Here is a 20,156-nt window from a genome sequence, read left to right on the forward strand (position 1 = left end):
TGACTACTATCAGCCTCATCTGTAGTTTACAATGAAATCCCAGACACAGGGAAGCTCAATCACTTGCCCAAAGTATGGAGCCAGGCAATCAAAGACGCAGTGTTAGTCACAGTGATGCTTTCTTTCCTTGGCAGCACACGGATTCTGAATTTCACAAGAAGGTATCCGGATGCCCCTTATCGGGATGTGAATACTTTCTTTGGGCTCCCAGCAGGTGGCTGCTGCCCCCTGGAGAGTGACGTTACATCGGAGGGGGCCAGGAGGCAGAGAGCAAGCCAGCGAGCGAGCACACAGCCCTAAACGTGCAGCCTGCAGGCAAGTGCCGGCGGGGTCCGAAAAGCCAGGCGGTGGCAGGTGGAACCGGGACAGGATCATCGGAACCTGTTGCTGAAACCCAGCCAGGACGCTTCGACGCCGTTGGGGCTCTGCCCTGGCGTGGTCTGCAGGTAGGGGTGCGGATCAGACTGGGCTGGGGACCCCAGTGCCCGCGGCTGGCTTGGATGATTCGCATTAGCGACTGGGGAGTGTTATCTTGGATTTTGTAACTTTATTCTTTCCACTTTTCCCAAATCCCTTCCTAATCCCACGGGGCACTGTCTGTGGACTCACAATCCAGGAAGGCGACCCTTTGGTCACCAGCGTGACATTTTGGGGCTTCTGTGCCCAGGCTGTCCAGACCACTGATTCCTGTTCCCAGGCTCCTAGCCCTGGGATGGGGCTAGGAATGGGGAGGAGGGAGCCACTTTCATAACCTTCAAGTTCTCCAAAAACCCCTCCATAGCAACCCCCCCTCCTTTTTTAAAAATAACTTTCCTATTGAGTTTCCTTGACGTCCACGCCTGATACTAGCGAATTTTCTAAGCTTCTGTCTACATTTGTGATTATTTGAGCAATGATCTTTGGGTATGTGAGTGAGGTTGCATCTTACATGCTTTTATTTGCCAGAAAGGCTAAAACATGGTTTTTTACCCAAGTCCAGCACAGAGCCATCAGTGAAGGTATTCGGAGAGATTTTTTTTTTTTTTTTCTTTTAAAGCTCTTTCTAGGGTGTGAGAAAGGATTTCCAGACAATGCCAAGTTTAGCCTGTCTTTTACAAAACCCCAGGCATTTGCCAGAAGTTCAGCCCTTGGTCAAAGATAGCGTCTGGTGTGGGAAACAGGAGCAGTCTCTGCTCTGCGCTATGTTTTTGTTTTTTTTTTTTTAATACAGAACTATAAACTAAGAAACAAAGATGAATTTGCTTATCCCTTCTTTTGCCCTCAGCTAGACTGTAGATATTTCAAAAAATTATTTACTTTAAAGAGTCAAATCTAAGATGGCATAAGTTATAAGAATATGATAGATTTCTTTTCTGATCAAAGTATTAAAAGTTATTTTAACCATGTGTCTAAATTTCTCTTTCCATTATACATCCAAATCATTTTCAACTGATAATGACCAACGAGGGGAAAGATAGGCAAATTCTCGTTTGTAATGTGTGGGCACATTTCTGTTTTCAGCTTCAACTCTAATGATGTAAACCAAAATAGCTTGTGTAAAATCATCTTAACATTTTAAGTTATGATTGAATTCGCAAAATTGCTGTGAAATGCTCAAGATAGAACCATTATCATGAACAGAGAGTTGAGTGGCAACTGTATGCAGAGTTTGGTTAGCGTCTTTCATCTGTTAAAAGCTGCTATCATTTAAGAGAACAGGTCTTCACTGTATACTGCATTATCATCATTAAAAAGTAGTTATTATAATAACCTAAAATGTAATTTCAATATTGCTTGATGATGCATTAATGTGTTATTCATATATTATCTTCTGCTCTTTTATTAGCATAAATATTTTTCTAAAATTCATATCATCCAAAAAGATCTTCCTAACAGCCATTTTTCTTGATGTCCATAGGCATCTTCAGGAAAGTTTGAATCTCAAACATTTTTTTCTTAGTCTGTCATCTATCTGTCTATTTTATCTGACATTTTTATTCCTGAGCATTTTATGAATAAAATTATGAAGTATTTAAAAGTCTGAATTAGAAATTTGTTGTTGTTTTATTTTTATGATTCTTTTAAGTCATAGCTCATTTTAAGCACACCAGTATTCTTTTTTTACAGATTCAAAGGCTGTAGAATGTATAGATATAAATTTACTATTAACCAGTGAATGATTTGCTCCTGCAAAAATTGTTTATTGTTCTTATATTTATTGTTTATTATTATTTATTTGTGTGTGTGATTGTTGATTTAAAAAATTCATGAAAATGACTCTCTGATGAATATTCATGAATGTTTTCACTGTAGTGCCCTAGAGTGGATCTCCAGCTGTAATACAGACGTAAGAATAACTGTTCCTCAAACATCATATATTAAAAAATAATCATTTTGTAAAATATTACTTTCCTCATTCTGGAGAGGGGAAGTTGATTTTAAGTGAAAACTTTAAAACTGTTGTACATATTGAAAGACAGATAAATATAACCTCATGTTCCTAAAATAGATCTATACATTTTTATATTAATCTTACCAAGTAGTTCTCTTAAAAGACGTGAATTTTATGCCTGCAATTAGCCTGCTGTTGACAGCTGATTTTTCTTTCCTTCCTAATTACCTTTAGTTTTAAGTTCTAGCTCTGGGGCATAAACTGGCTCTTAAATGAATTTTCCAATTGCCTTGAAACTGAACATTCGGGTTCTAGAAGGTCCCTTACTCTATCGAACCAAAGGCAGATGGAAAGATACTGCCCCAGCAATGAGTTACAATGGTCACCACAAGAGACAGCTGTTTTGAATGAGTCTCATGTCCTTTAAGCGCCTTGTGGAATTCTGAGATACCAGAGTTACACAAATGAAGAGATAAAGTTCTTTTCCCAGTCAGGCTTCTCATTGGCTCTGCACCTAAGGCAAATCATTTAACTTGAGTCTAAATTTCTCAAATATAAATGGATAAGTTAGAATATGCTTTCTAAAATCTTTTCACCCCTCTGGGTTTCCCTGTTCCTATGATAAGAGGGCAGACGATCCAGGGTGAGAAGGCATAGATATCCTTGTTTTGCTACTTGAAACCAGCCACCCTTAGGCAAGGCCCTGAAAATTCTATAAATTCACTATCTCTTGTCTCAACTGGATGATTAGAAGGAATGAATGGAGTGGTCTAGGTGACCGTGCTGGATGCAGCCTCTGGCACAGCAATGTTCTTTAGGACACGCATCTCTGACAGATCTAAAGGTTTCCCTGCCTCCAGTGGAGAGGAGATGAGAGAAGTGCAGAGAAATTCCTCCCACGTGTTCAAGTGGCCATTACCAGTACATGCATGCATGCTAAGTTGCTTCAGTCATGTCTGACTTCATGACCCTATGGGCTATAGCCTGTCAGGCTCCTCTGTCCACGGGATTTTACAAGCAAGAATACTGGAGTGGGTTGCCATTTCCTTCTCCGAGGGAACTTCCTGACCCAGGGATCAAACCCATATCTCTTATGTCTCCTGCACTGGCAGCAAGTTCTTTACCCCTAGCGCCACCAGCGAAGCCCTACCAGTGCAGCTTCTCCAGGATGTATCAGGGATCGGGACATAGGATGATCAGAGCCTCAAGCATGGAGTGAATGCCTCTTTGATATTTCACCAACTCTCCCCTCACCCACAGAAAGTCAAAATGAGTCAGAACAGCATAAAAATCATTCTCCATGCCACGCAGACTGAGAAGACAAGCCCTGTCCCAGTTCCCTGTCAACCTGGGTGTAGTTCTGTTCCAGTTTAACACACCAGACACATTATATCAGGGGAATCATAACAGCTGCAGAAACCCAGTCACACCACTGCAGTAATCTAAAGAAAGAAAAACACTACGAACAAAATAACGCCTGAAATGCCAAGAAATTGGTTCTCTCTTACCTTTGTTGCTACTGAAAATTTAACATGTCTAAATACTACCAATATTTCTTACTGCATTTCCATCTGGGGCTGTTGAGAGGCCTTATTTAAGTGTCTGCCTAAAATCTGGGTTCCACTGAGGCACCTACAGACTAAGGCATCTTCTGCTGGAACTAATGCATCTTTTTTGAGTCTCTCCCAGGAATCTCAATTGACCTTCATTTTCAAAACCCTGAAGGGTCTACCAAGCATATGAGAATATTTCAGTTCTGCTTGTTTGGGAAAACAGTTTCTGAAAGCCAAATGAGATAGTGAGAGCTAATCTTCAGTGAGTTTTGTCGATAAGGAAACAGAGGCTTGGAAATGATTTTGCCCAAAGTAAACACATTTGCTAGACTGAGGAATTGGGATAATGAATTCATGCAGCCTTCAAGTCCATGAGCTTAAATTCAATCCTGCAGGGCCCCCGAGTATATAGTAACAGCAGCATACAATCAAAGTACTTATTTCTGCATATGCCAAGCCTTTCTAAACAAACAAAGCTGCATTCTTAGGAAGAAATAAATATTACAGGCTTAATGAAGTTTCTTATTAACCAAAATAGGAAACATTCATTACTTGTGAAACTTTTTCAAATGCCTATACCTAAGTCCCACCACTGGACATAAATTGATCTGGAGTTGGCTCTGAGTATTTGTATTTTTTATTTCACTTAGAAATGAAAAGAATCTGCATGGTTACTCTTAAGTGAAAATAATGGGTCCCAACCCACATTGCTATTTGCAGAAACAGATAGAAGAAACTCAAGTATTATCTGGGAAAAGGGATATTTAAAGAAAACAGGACAAGGGGATAAACATTTTGTGAATCCATTCTCCCCAGAACTCTAGCCAAATCAAATAGTTGTCTATATTATGTTTACTTCCTGTGAACATAAAATCCAATAAGGGGAAATTTCAGATCAAGAAGTTGCTCATGACTTTTAAGATTCTCCTGTTCTTCGGGGAAGGAAGCAGCAGGGATCTGTAAGTTTTGCAAATTACTTCTTCTTTCACAGAGCATCATCTCAAACATCCTATCTCCTTGCAAAACTGAGACATTTAGAGAGGTGTCACCTGAACTCTACTTTCATTTAAAGTAGGGTATCTTATTTAACGGCTTTTCTTAAAGACTCAAAAAAACTGAATTGAACTGAAAGAACCTAAAGTTTCTAACTTTTCCTTTTTCATTTCATCCCTGTCCCTGCAATCTTACACAATGGTACTAAAGTGAAGTTGGGCTCGTTAGGGACTCAGCTTCCTACCCTATAGGCAGAGTGCATTGCATGATTAACAGGCACCCTCTAGTCAGGCACCCTCTAGTAGAGTTTGGCCCTCCCTGGTGGCTCAGATGGTAAACCATCTGCCTACAATGCAGGAGACCCAGGTTCAATCCCTGGGTTGGGAAGATCCTCTGGGGAAGGAAATGGCAACCCACTCCAGTACTCTTGCCTGGAAAATCCCAAGGATGGAGGAGCGTGGTAGGCTACAGTCCATGGGGTCACAAAGAGTTGGACATGACTGAGCGACTTCACTTTCTTTCTTTCTCTAGTAGAGTTTATAGCCTCTCGCTTCCTTGGTCTTTTACTCATATCCCCTGGTCGCCTTTCTGGAATTCCCCATCTCAACAGGTTTGCAAAGTCTTTTTGTCCTTGGATGGCTGCTGATGTCATTAATATCACAGTGCTCCTTCAGGCTTGAAAGTCTTTGGCTACAATCCTGAGCAGATTTGTTCTCTTTGTCACCACTTCTTTCACCTGGAAAAGCTACTTTGAGTGGTTTCTGACCCAGAGCACTGTTTACACTTCTTTCACAACTAGCAGCCCTGGGGGTTCACTGAAGACTGTGCAGAGCTTGCCCAAATACCCCATCTCGAGCATGCATTTCATGATATTTTGATTATCCAGGTTTTAGGAACTTTTTCTAATTCAAGTTTTTCTATAGAAGCAGGCCCTTGAAGTTTCTAAAATTTGCAAGCCTGACGAATTCTGAGTTCATGCTTAGCACTCATTCCCCTTGTCCTCATGTGGTCCCTCCAGCCTGGAACATTCCAAGCTCAGACCTCCTTATTGCTTTTGGACTTGCCTTCTCCCTACCTGAGAATTTCAAACGTCAGAGTTGCACAGGCAGGGATCAGGTCTAGTGTGCTCCTAAGGCTACTTGTCCTCACAGTGTCCTCTGGTCTTAGCTACTGAGACCACCTTTGTGTTACTTGAGACCATCTGTATGTCTGTGTTCACTTGCTTCTGAGCTTCCTCTCCCTAAGTGAAGTGAAGTGGCTCAATCGTGTCTGACTCTTTGTGACCCCATGGACCGTAGCCAACCAGGCTCCTCTGTCCATGGGATTTTCCAGGAAAGAATACTGGAGTGGTTTGCCATTTCCTTCTCCAGGGGAACTTCCTGACCCAGAGATCGAAGCCAGGTCTCCTGCATTGTAGGCAGACGCTTTACCATCTGAGCCACAAGGGAAGCCCCCTCCTCTCCCTAAGGAGAGTGTAAACTCCACAAGAGATCACCTTGATGCTTTTACATTAACTCCTAACTTTGGTGTCTAGAACAATATGTTGCACGGTAGAAACTCAGCAAATATTTGCCTAGTGAAAATTTCATTTCCATTAACCCATCAGATTCTCCTGCATACTCTTGCATGTCCAATTAAGATGCTAAAATTTTAGTCTTTAAATCCCATTCTTCCTTTATGCTTTTTTATCCTCCTTTCCACTCGTCCTAGCTTAACTAAAAGGTCAATCTGTACATACTTTTTCATTTCATGTGGCAGAAAAAGTTTTGAAAAAGCCACTTAGTTGCCACTGACTGTGCTATTTTAATATATGTGGGTTCCATGGTATCTGTGTATGTGGATTTTTAAAAATAATCTGGGCCTAAGCACTAAGAAAGACTAAAATATGGTAAAAAATACTACAACATTTACTTTTAAGTAAAGTTAAATCCACCCATTCTATTATTGTAATTAACATATTATAATTTCATCTTTAAAATATTTTATTTTTAAAATACATGCATATGTAATTTTATATAAGTGCCCAAATTATATCATATTCTGTAGCTACTAAATTCTTAATTCTTCAGTTTCCTTTCTTAATTGCCTCTGCCCACTCTTTTCTCCTCTGTTACTGAATCACAAGTAACCCATGTTGGCAATTGAATTCTATTATTTTAGCTTTTCCTATACTTTTTAATAACCATTCACATGTATACATATGAATACATGCTTGTGTATATACACATGCACAATCTTTTTATTTCCAGTTTTCAAAATTGTATACTTTTTCTCATTCATTAAATACTTCATGAAAAGCCCTTCATTCCAACTGTTCAGTTCAGTCACTCAGTCATGTCTGACTCTTTGTAACCCCATGGACTGCAGCATGCCAGACTTCCCTGTCCATCACCAACTCTGAGAGCTTGCTCAAACTCATGTCCATTGAGTTGGTGATGCCATCCAACCATCTCATCCTTTGTCATCCCCTTCTAGTCCTGCCTTCAATCTTTCCCAGCATCAGGGTTTTTTACGAGTCAGGTCTTTTCCAATGAGTCAGTTCTTTGCATCAGTTGGCTAAAGTATTGGAGCTTCAGTTTCAGTATCAGTCCTTCCAATGAATATTCCAGTGAACATTCAGGACTGATTTCCTTTAGGATTGACTGGATGGATCTCCTTGCAATCCAAGGGACATTCAGGAGTCTTCTCCAAAACCACAGTTCAAAAGCAACAATTCTTCAGTGCTCAACCTTCTTTATGGTCCAACTCTCTCATCCATACATGACTACTGGAAAAACCATAGCTTTGACTAGATGGACCTTTGTTGGCAAAGTCATGTCTCTGCTTTTTAATATGCTGTCTAGGTTTGTCATAGCTTTTCTTCCAAGGAGCAAGAGTCTTTTAATTTCATGGCTGAAGTCATCATCTGCAGTAATTTTGGAGCCCAAAAAACTAAAGCTCTCACTGTTTCCATTTTTTCCCCATCTATTTACCATGAAGTAAGTGATGGGACTAGATGCCATGATCTTGGGTTTTAGAATGTTGAGTTTTAAGCCAGCTTCTTCACTCTCCTCTTTCAGTTTCATCAAGAGGCTCTTTAGTTCTTCTTCACTTTCTGCCATAAGGGTGGTATCATCTGCATATCTGAGGTTACTGATATTTCTTCTGGCAATCTTGATTCCAGCTTGTGCTTCATCCAGTCCAGCATTTCTCATGATGTTCTCTGCATAGATGTTAAAAAAGCAAGGTGATAAATACAGCCTTGACGTACTCCTTTCATAATTTAGAGCCTGTCTGTTGTTCCATGTCCAGTTCTAACTGTTGCTTCTTGACCTGCATACAGATTTCTCAGGAGGCAGGTAAGGTGGTATGGTATTTCCATCTCTTGAACAATTTAACAGTTTGCTGTGATCTACACAGTCAATGGCTTTGGTGTAGTTAATGAAGCAGAAATAGGTGTTTTTCTGGAACTCTCTTGCTTTTCCAAAATTCAACGGATGTTGGCAATTTGATCTCTGGTTCCTCTGCCTTTTCTAAATCCAGCTTGAACATCTGGAAGTTCTCAGTATATGTACTATTGTAGCCTCATTTGGAGAATTTTGAGCATTACTTTACTAGCGTGTGAAATGAGTGCAATTGTGCGATAGTTTGAACATTCTTTGGCATTGCCTTTCTTTGGGATTGGAATGAAAACTGGCCTTTTCCAGTCCTGTGCCCACTGCTGAGTTTTCCAAATTTGCTGGCATATTGAGTGCAGTACTTTAACAGCATCTTCTTTTAGAACTTGAAATAGCTCAGCTGAAATTCCATCACCTCCACTATGTTCATAGTGATGCTTCCTAACACCCACTTGACTTAGCCCTCTAGGATGTCTGGCTCTAGGTGAGTAAGCACACCATCATGGTTATCTGGGTCATGAAGGTTTTTTTTGTGCAGTTCTTCTGCGTATTCTTGCCACCTCCTCTTAATATCTTCTACTTCTGTTAGGTCCATGCCATTTCTGTCCTTTATAGTGCCCATCTTTGCATGAAATGTTCACTTGGTATCTGTAATTTTCTTGAAGAGATCTCTAGTCTTTCCCATTCTATTGTTCTTCTCTATTTCATTGTATTATTCACTTAAGCGGGCTTTCTTTTCTCTCCTTGTCATTCTCTGGAACTGTATTCAGTTGGGTGTATCTTTCCCTTTTTCCTTTGCCTTTTGCTTCTTTTATTTTCTCAACTATTTGTAAGGCCTCCTCATAAAACCACTTGTCCTCTTTGAAATTTTTCCTTGGGGATGGTTTTGGTCACTGCCTCCTATACCATGCTATGAACCTCCATCCATAGTTCTTCAGGAACTGTGTATACAGTCCCTTGAATCTATTCACCCCTACTGTATAATCATAAGGGATTTGATTTAGGTCATACCTGAATGATCTAGTGGTTTTCCTTTCTTCAATTTAAGCCTGAATTTTGCAATAAGGAGCTGATGATCTGAGCCTCAGTCAGCTCGAGGTCTTGTTTATGATGAATGTATAGCTCCATGTATTTGCTCCATCTTTGGCTGCAAAAAATATAATCAATATGATTTCGGTGTTGACCATCTGGTGATGTCCACGCATAGAGTCATTGCTTGTGTTGTTGGAGAAGGGTGTTTGCTATGACCATTGTGTTCTCTTTATAAAATTCTGTTAGCCTTTGCCCCGCTACATTTTGTACTCTAAGGCCAGCTCGCCTGTTACTCCAGGTATCTCTCGACTTCCTACTTTTTCATTTCAATCCCCTATGATGAAAGGACATCTTTTTTTGGTTTTAGTTTTAGAAGGTCTTATAGGTCTTCACAGAACCATTCAACTTCATCTTCTTTAGCATTAGTATTTGGGACATAGACTTGGATTACTGTGATGTTGAATGGTTTGCCTTGGAAACAAACTGAGTTCATTTAGTCATTTTTTTAGATTGCACCTAGGTACTAAATTAAGGAATATTTTGTTGACTATGAGGGTTACTCAATTTCTTCTAAGGGATTCTTGCCCACAGTAGTAGATCTAATGGTCATCTGAATTAAATTTGCCCGTTTCCACCCATTTTAGTTCATTGATTGCTAAAATTTTGATATTCACTCTTACCATCTCCTGCTTGACCACTTCCAATTTACCTTGATTCATGGACCTAACATTCTAGGTTCCTATGGAGTATTGATCTTTACAGCATTGGAGTTTACTTTCACCACCAGACAGATTCACAGATGAGCATTTTTTCTGCTTTGGCCTAGCCTCTTCATTCTTGCTAGAGCTACTTCTCCTCTCTTCCCCAGTAGCATATTGGATACCTACTGACCTGAGGGGCTCATCTTACATTTTTGCCTTTTCATTCAGTTCATGGGGTTCTCAAGGCAAGAATACTGAAGTGGTTTGTCATTCCCTTCTCCAGTGGACCACTGGAGTTTTATCAGAACTCTCCAACTTGACTATAGTTAACAACATTGTTTTGTATACTTAGAAGTTTTAAGAGAGTAAATCTTAGCTGTTCTCACCACCAAGAAAAATGGTAATTATGTGAGGTATTGATTACCACTAACCCTAATGTGGTAATAATTTTGCAATATATACACACATTGAATTTTTAAGACTTACGCAATGCTATGTCTTATAAAGCCAGAAAAAAAAATTTTTTTAAATTGGCATGGAGACATTTGAACTCAGGCTTAAAGAGAGATTGAACTATATGGAATATTATACCACTAATTTCCTCTTGAGCTCTTTGGTTTATATTTCTTTAAAGCATTATTCTGAATTTTAGCAGAAAAATGTTTTCATTCTGGAGTATTGAGGGAGACTCAATGCTATACTTAAATGTAACCTGAACCAGTATTAAGTGGAGGCTAAATTTGGGTGATTAATAAAAATATAAAAATTTATGTCAAACTGGAAAAAAAATGAATACAGGGTATCTTTTGCAATCATCAGATTGAAAAAATTTAGGAAGGCTATCAGAGCCAAGCACTAGAGCAATGGAAACTCTTATTTAGTTTGATCACTTTGGAAAGTGATGAAAGTGAAAGCGTTAGTCACTCAGTCGTGTCTGACTCTTTGCGACCCCGTGGACTGTAGCCCGCTAAGCTCATCTGTCCATAGAAGTCTCCAGGCAAGAATACTAGAGTGGATTGCCATTTCCTTCTCCAGAGCCACCAGGGAAGCCATCATATTTGGTAAAATTAAAAATGGACATGCTTGATATATATACATAAGGAGACATGTATAATCTCATTGTCACAGAGTGTTAATGAGAGCATTATCTGCAATTAGAAAATGGAAACAAGTCTCTAGAAAACGGATAAATGCTCATATGATGAATACTACCACTAAGGACAAAGAGAAGCTGTCATGCATTGGTTAAATGGAGAGACTTTGGGAAGATTTGAGCACTGCTCTGTCATAACTTGGGACTTCCCTGTTGGCTCAAATGATAAAGAATTTGCCTGCAATATGGGAGACCTGGGTTTGATCCTGCAGTCCCCTGGGGAAGGGAATGGCAACTCACTTTAGTGTTCTTGCCTGGAGAATTCAAGGGACTGAGGAGCCTGGTGGGCTACATTCACATTCCTTGGGGTCACAAAGAGTCAGACAGACTGAGCGACTAACACTGTCATAACTTTAGACAGCTATTTATCCTGTAGCTCTGTAAAATATGGATAATACCTACCTCAAGAGTTAAGTATAAACAAGTTAATCCATGTAATGTATGTAGAACGTTGGCTGTTACACAGAGAAAATTCATTAAATGTTTTATTATTATTATTATTCAGAGAGTCAAAAGAATGAACTAGATCTATCTATCTATCTGCACATGGAAGTATCCTGAAAAACACTATATTGAGTTAAAAAGAAAAGTTTCAGAATTAAATACTCACTATGATAACTAGAGATCCAGAGTAACCCAAATCCCCACAAATCAATACATTTTACTGCTTGCAAATATTTGTAGGGAAAATGTAAAAATGATTGCCTGAAGCCAAAAAGACAAAGCATTGGGAACCTTTACTTCATCATATTTTATTTCACTTATAAAATAACAGTCTTGCAACAAATAAGATAGATATTAATATTTATCAATATGTAAGTCTTGTCTATAATATTATGACCTTTATATTGATACTTAAAATGTTTTCAAAAATAAAAAGATAAAAATACAGTAAAAATTTTAAGTTGAAAAGTCAGAAAAATGTGGTAAAAATTTTCTAAAAATGTAAAAAAAAATTAAAATATTATTTGATGAAGGTCTCATTTAAGTCAGTAAGAAAAATACTAAGATTGATTTCACATATTAATGGACAAGTTTCATGCAAAAGAAATTACAAAATAGAAAAAATATACAAATAGCTTAAATATTTATAAAGATTCTGTCATTTTAACAACAACTTTAAAAATGTTGAAGCAAAAATATAGTTTTGTTGGTCTCTAACAACTAATGTCACTGATTCAATGGACATGAGTTTGAGCAAACTCCAGGAGATAGAAAAGGACAGGGACGACTGGCGTGCTGCAGTCCATGGGGTCGCAGAGTCGGACATAACTGAGTGACTGAACAGCAATAGCTTCTAACTAAATTAAAAAAAAATTATATTAGTGAAATGAGCACTGTATGTGTTATGGTTGTGGCACTGTAAAGTTTTAGGTAATCTCAAAATAATTTAGTATAGATATAAAATAGTATTTAGTTATCAGAAACATTTTTGAAATGCAGCTTTAATATAAATTCATTTATTTCATTACTAGTAAATCAAAAATGCTGAATTAAAAACCCCATAAGCAATAATGTTTGGTTATGTCTAACATCCATTGCCCTTAGGATGCGTGTGTGCTAAGCTGCTCCAGTCATGTCCGACCCTTTGCGACCCCATGGACTATAGCCCACCAGGCTCCTCTGTCCATGGGGATTTTCCAGGCAAGAATATTGGAGTGGGTTGCCGTGCCCTCCTCCAGGGAATCTTTCCATCCCAGTGATCAAACCTGTGTCTCTTAGGTCTCCTGCATTGGTAGGCAGGTTCTTTACCACTGGTGACAGCTGGAAAACCCCTGCCCTTCGGGTAACCACCTAAGTTTTTGTTATAGCCTAAAAGGTGCTTTTTGATTCGATCCATATCTGTTTATTATGTGGAGCTTCCCTTGGATGATGCTATCTCTCCATCTCTAGGCTTTGGCCAAAGTGAACTTCTGCCAGTATCTCTTCCTTCCCAGTTTTGGTGAATATTGAATTCTGTAATTCTCACTGACCTCCCCCCACCCAAGTGCCTATCCTCTGCCTCAATACGACTTATTCTTGACTTAATTTTTTCCCGCCCCCCACAGGAGGCCTGTCCAGTCCAGGTTAGAGAGGTCTCTCTGATATGCTTGCCTTAGAGCTCAGGGTCCACACTCATACTAGTCATCATCCTTGTATTATAGTTAATTGACTACTGTTTGTCTTTTATGCAAGACTGTTAGCTTTCTGAAGGCTGGTAAGTCTGAGTATTGTGTTTAGTTAATAGAAGAATATACTGAATGAATGCATGAATTAGTGTATGACTGAATGAATAAAAATCATAGAAAAAAATATGCTGACATGTTAATAGTTGGGGTTCTATAAGGTTTTACACTTTATAATAATTTCTTTTCTGCCCATTTGAGTTTGGAGCCTTTTAGATACAGATGCAACAGTTTAAGTCATGGATGAAATGATAGCTTTATTACCCCTCTACACTGTTGGTGTGAATGTAAATTGGTGAAGCCACGTGGAGAACAGTATGGAGGTTCCTTAAAAAGCTGAGAATAGAGCTAGTACCATGTGACCTGGCAATCCCACTCTGGAGCACATATCTGGAAAAGATGAAAGCTCTAATTTGAAAAGATTCGTATACCTTAATGTTCATGGTGACACTATTTACAACAGTCAAGACACGGGAGCAACCTAAGTGTCTATTAACAGACAACTGGTTTAAAAATATTTGGCGTGTGTATACAATAGAATACTATGTAGGCTTAGCAAAGTGAAATATTGCCATCTGCAGGAAAATGGATGGACCTAGAGAATATCATATTAAGGGAAGTAAGTCAGAGAGAGGTAAATATTATATGATATCACATATATGTGGAAACTAAAAATTGATACCGATGAACTTATTTATAAAATAGAAACAGACTCACAGACAGTGAAAACAATAATATGGTTACCAAAGGGGAAAGGGCGAGGGGAGGGATACATTATTAATAAATACACACTACTATATATAAAATAGATAACTAAGGGCCTACTGTATAACACAGGGAACTATATTCAACATCTTGCAATAGACTATGATGAAGAAGACTCTGAAAAAGAATATTTACATCTATCTATCTGAACTTGATATATATGTATATATATATATATTTTTAGCTGTGCCACATGGCTTGTGGGATCTTAGTTCCCTAAGCAGGATTGACACTTGCACCCTCGGCAGGGAAAGCAAGGAGTCCTAACCACTGGACTGCCAGGAAATTCCCTCCATCTATCTATTTGAATCACTTTTCATGTATACCTGAAACTAACACAATATTATAAGTCAGCTATATTTCAATTAAAAAAATCAGCATTATTACTGATAAAACTGCTGTTTCAAAACGTGATGAGACTGTGGGCAAGGGAATTTCCTCTAAAAGTTATTCCTAAATTGGACAGTTTTCACTTAATCCCTCAAATACAGGGAAACAACCCAGTTCATACAATTTTTATGAATACAGATCATATAATCCCTATAGGCAGCAAGTTCCTAAAGAGTAATAGAAAGGACAGATTAGTTTTTTTCTCCCAGACTCCTTAAGTCTTATCAGAGGAGTGAGTGACTGAAGCCTCAGAAGGCTCATCTGAGAAAATTTCTTTCAATATAGAAACATTTCAGGAGGAGGGGATTCTACCTCTAGTGGTAGTAATTTTTGTTTATATTTTCTGTATTTTCTAATTATCATGCACTCTTTTTAATTGGAAAAAAATGTTTTGAAATGTAAGTTGCAATAGTAATTTTCCTTTGCTACTTATTATCTCACAAGAGTTAGTTGAGGCGATCTGTAATACATTTATATTCATGTGAAAGATCTCATGTGAGAGAATAAAAGAAGTACCTAATGGAAAAAATAAACAAATTTCTTGAGAATTAGCTAAAAGAAAAATATACATATTAATGATATACAACTGCACAAGGCCTCTTGTGTGAGAAAATTATGTTTTAAATGAAGTGATTGGTGGCAAGAGATATGAGTACTGAGGCTTTCTTTACAGTCCTTTAGTAACGTGACCAAAATTTTTTCCCTTATCTCCTTTTCCAATATGTTCACACTATTTTTCCACTTGTGATTGGTAATCTTGAGTTTCATTGAAACTAATGTGAACTTTCAGAGCTAGTAAGAACATTAGACATAATTTTTATTTTCTTCTTAATTTTATAAATTATCAAACTATAATGTATAAATATCAAACTAAAATGTATAAGTATCAAGCCATATAACTTAAGGATAGCCAAGATGAGGTGTCCCATTTCCTATTCTCCTACTTGATGTCTTTTCTGCTAGAGCATACTTCCATCCACCACGAGATCACAACTTTTGAGGATCTTGTAAAGAAAAATAGCAATACACCTTCCAACAAAGAAAAGGAAAACATTCCCACTCCTCTGAAAACTTTGTGAGGAAAGCATTAAGGAGTACTCCTTGGAAGAAAAGTTATGACCAATCTAGATAGCATATTGAAAAGCAGAGACATTACTTTGCCAACTAAGGTCCATATAGTCAAGGCTATGGTTTTTCCAGTGGTCATGTATGGATGTGAGAGTTGGACTGTGAAGAAAGCTGAGCGCCGAAGAATTGATGCTTTTGACCTGTGGTTTTGGAGAAGACTGTTGAGAGTCCCTTGGACAACAAGGAGATCCAACCAGTCCATTCTGAAGGAGATCAGCCCTGGGATTTCTTTGGAGGGAATGATGCTAAAGCTGAAACTCCAGTACTTTGGCCACCTCATGGGAAGAGTTGACTCATTGGAAAAGACCCTGATGGTGGGAGGGATTGGGGGCAGGAGGAGAAGGGGACAACAGAGGACGAGATGGCTGGATGGCATCACTGACCTGATGGACACGAGTCTGAGTGAACTCCAGGAGCTGGTGATGGACGGAGAGGCCTGGTGTGCTACGATGCATGGGGTCACAAAGTGTTGGACACAACTGAGCGACTGAATTGAACTGAGCTAGGTCAATTAACCTGATCTCTGTGGAACATGTTATTAAAATTGAAAGTACTTATCTCATATTCAAATACTTTAAAACCTAGCTTTTCAGCTTGTGTTTAATAGTTTTAGTGCTCTGTTACACAACATGATTGGGTTGTTTTCTATATAAGTGAATAACAAGGATAACAGTGCAAAAGCAAAACTGTTTGAGTTCAGAGTTGTCTTCTTAAAGTTACTATTTGGAAACAAGAGCCAAGGTACATTTAATTAGATGGAATTTGATAGTTTCAAGACTGAGTTGTTTCTTAGATTATCCTTTTGTTATACCTTTGTGCCTTCATAAAGGATATGTGTATGTTCCAATGCATTCAGTATGGACAAATTTTAATATAGCTTGCTAGGATATTGTGCAATAAGACTTTTGAGAGTGGTTATTTTGGTAAATATGGGCAAAAGGACCTAGGAAGCTATCTTTTAACTAAAGCTGTAGAATATAGACTACCATGGATCTGCAGAACGTTATTTGCTGTTTATTTTAAAGAGATGGGAAATGTTTGATAGGAGAATTTTTTAAACTATAACAATTGTAGCCTTGAACATGATAGTATTTGATAACTAAGATTTACCTTACAAAGTGTGATCCATAGGCTGGGTTCTCTTGGTTCATGTTTATATCAAGAATTCCAAATATCAGTTATTAGACCTTGCAGATTTTATATTAGCTAAAGAGAGTGCTAGCCTTTGAGGTAAGATAGATACAGGCTCAGTTTAGAATAAAGCTATAGACACACATTACTTAATGGCCTTTATCTGAATAGCAAAAAGTTGGGGAGAAGCTTTCCACATTTTTAGTTCATTTTTAAAATTTTATTTTTAATTGGAGTATTGTGTTCGTTTCTGTCATATATCAACATGAATCAGCCACAGGTATACATATGTCCCCTCCTTCTTGAACCTTCCTCCCATCTTCCTCCTGCCTTCCATTCCATCCCACGCCTCTAGGTTGTCAGAGAGCATCAGATTTGAGCTCTCTGAGCCATACAGCAAATTCCCACTAGTTATCTGCTTTACATATGGTAATGTATATGTTTTAATGCTACTTTCTCTGTTTCTCCCACCCTCTCCTTCACCCACTGTGTCCACAATTCTATTCTCAATAGCAGCAATTATTTTATAGACATCTAATTAAAACTGTTCTCATATTAGCATCTCCTTAGCAGGAAAACCAGTACCATGGTGAATTTTCTTTGACTGTCTATGCCAGACATTTATGTAACCATAGAAGAGAGAACTGTTAATAGTAATGTAAATAAAAGGAAAATCATATCAGTAAAGGTTGACCAAGTGTGAATATAGTAATTGCAGAAGAAACAATTTGATATCATCAGTGATATGCCCACAGGTCAAGTTATAAGAAAAGGGATTTAAATAGAGCACTATTTCCAATTGAAATGCATCATTCACATGTACTAGAGTTATCTAAGATAAAATAACAAGTTTTTTTCTTCCCACAACTTTCCCTTGTAGTGTGTTATTTTTGCACATAAAATATGAAATTTAACCCTAGGTTAGTGACTCAGTGGTAAAGAATCTGCCTGCCAATGCAAAAGATACAGAAGACACAGGTTTGATCCCTGGGTTGGGAAGATACCCAGAGATCCGGGATCTTCTTTCTTTTTTTTTTTTTTTTGAAAAACAAAAACAAAAACCACTGCTGAGTCACACCTAGCTGTAAACATGTCACCATGAGGGAGCCCCATCTCAACCCCCAGGCCACAGAGTTGGAGGTGAAATGACAGGGTTTGGGAGGAGGGTCACAGGGGAGGTGTTAAGCAGGGTGGAGCAGATGCAGCAGAAGACCCCTGGTAGGTGGGGGGTCAGGGCAGGAGGGGGGGCTGAGCTCCCAGGAGCCTCAGAGTGACAGTCCCAAAGGGCTGGGAGGCTTAAGAAGCCTCTTCCTGGGGGCTTCCTCAAGGCCCTCTGCCCTCCCGGCTGCAGCCCCTGAACTCCAGGGCCCCCACAGCAGGAAGGTGAGGGCCGCCCCCAATGCCATACTCCTGCCCACCCCGCCCAGGCCTGCCCAGCCCAGTCCAGTTTCCTGGTCCCCTGTGAGCCTCCCTCCAGGTTAGGCTGCGGCCTCAGGGGATGGGGTGAGACACCCCCACCCCTCCACCCCCAGCTCCTAGAGTCCAGCCCTAGGTCTGGGCAGCTCCTCAGGGAGCAGCACGTGGCTCCTTCCCTGGGGGCTCGGGTCCCTCTGTGGCCCTCTGACTGGGATGTGGCAGTGCGGTGGCCAGGAGGGGGCTGGCCAGCCTTCACACCGCCGTCTCCTGGTCCTCCCGCTGGATCATCTGGTAATGCTGCAGGTTCTCCAGGTATGCCGCCAGTTCCGTGTCCTGAGCATCTCAGCCCTCTGCCGGGGAGTGCCGCCCTGCTGGTCGGTCTTCACGAGCGAGGCCCCGGCTTCCACGATGTACTGGCAGATGGCGCGCTGGTCCAGGGCTGCTGCCTGGTGCAGGCAGGTCTCCCCGTTTTCCTCCACGGCGTCAAGAATCTCAGTGGGCGCGGGCTCCAGCAGGTAGCCAACCACTTCCTTGCTGCCGGTGCTGAGCGCGGTGCAGGAGCGTGCGGCTCCGCTCATCACGGTGAATGAGGTCGCCCCCAGCTCGGTGCAGCTCCTGGAGCTTACAGAAATCGGATCTGGAGAAGGAAATGAAAGCCGCTCCAGTATTCTTGCCTGGAAAATTCCATGGACACAGGAACCTGGTGGGCTACAGTCCATGGGATCACAAAGGGTCATACACAACTGGGCGTGTATGCAATGCCAAACACATTCTTCCATTTAGGGAAGACTGGTTAAATTTAATTTTTTATTAGTTTTTTTTGGAGTATAGTCACATTACAACGTTGTGTTACTTTTTGCTGTATAGCAAAGCAAATCAGATATGGATTCATATTTATCCTCTGTTTTCATATTTCCTTCCCATTTAGGTCACCACAGAGCACTGAGTAGAGTTGCCTGTGCTATACAGCAGGTTCTCATTAGTCATATATTTTATACATGATTGCAGCCATGAAATTAAAAGATGCTTGCATCTTAGAAGAAAAGCTATGGCAAACCTCAGTTCAGTTCAGTTCAGTTGCTCAGTCGTGTCCAACTCTTTGTGACCCCATGAATCGCATCATGCCAGGCCTCCCTGTCCATCACCAACTCCCAGAATTTACCCAAACTCATGTGCATTGAGTCGGTGATGCCATCCAGCCATCTCATCCTCTGTTGTCCCCTTCTCCTCCTGCCCCCAATCCCTCCCACCATCAGAGTCTTTTCCAATGAGTCAACTCTTCCCATGAGGTGGCCAAAGTACTGGAGTTTCAGTTTTAGCATCATTCCTTCCAAAGAACACCCAGGACTGATCTCCTTTAGAATGGACTGGTTGGATCTCCTTGCAGTCCAAGGGACTCTCAAGAGTCTTCTCCAACACCACAGTTCAAAAGTATCAATTCTTCGGTGCTCAGCTTTCTTCATAGTCCAACTGTCACATCCATACATGACCACTGGAAAAATGATAGCCTTGACTAGATGGACCTTTGTTGGCAAAGTAATATCTCTGCTTTTTAATATGCTATCTAGGTTGGTCATCCAATCCCAAAGAAAGGCAATGCCAAAGAATGTTCAAACTACTGCACAATTGCACTCATCTCACATGCTGGTAAAGTAATGCTCAAAATTCTCCAAGCCAGGCTTCAGCAACATGTGAACTGTGAACTTCCAGATGTTCAAGCTGGTTTTAAGAAAGGCAGAGGAACCAGAGTTCAAATTGCCAACATCCGCTGGATCATCAAAAAAGCAAGAGAGTTCCAGAAAAACATCTATTTCTGGTTTATTGACTATGCCAAAGCCTTTGTGTGGATCACAATTAACTGTGGAAAATTCTGAAAGAGATGGGAATACCAGACCACCTGACTTGCCTCTTGAGAAATCTGTATGCAGGTCAGCAAGCGACAGTTAGAACTGGATATGGAACAACAGACTGGTTCCAAATA

At 39.9% G+C, this 20,156-nt stretch overlaps 1 protein-coding gene across 1 annotated transcript in view; it reads left to right on the forward strand.

Annotated features, from left to right (window-relative positions):
• Positions 309-20,156, forward strand: part of NPFFR2 (neuropeptide FF receptor 2) — a 73,267-nt gene continuing 53,419 nt past the window's right edge. The window contains exon 1 of the mRNA XM_005681743.3: positions 309-446. The gene's annotated coding sequence lies outside the window, so the exon portion shown is untranslated. The remainder of the gene's footprint in view (positions 447-20,156) is intronic.

Source organism: Capra hircus, chromosome 6 (assembly GCF_001704415.2).
Source record: "Capra hircus breed San Clemente chromosome 6, ASM170441v1, whole genome shotgun sequence".
Lineage (NCBI taxonomy): Eukaryota > Metazoa > Chordata > Mammalia > Artiodactyla > Bovidae > Capra > Capra hircus.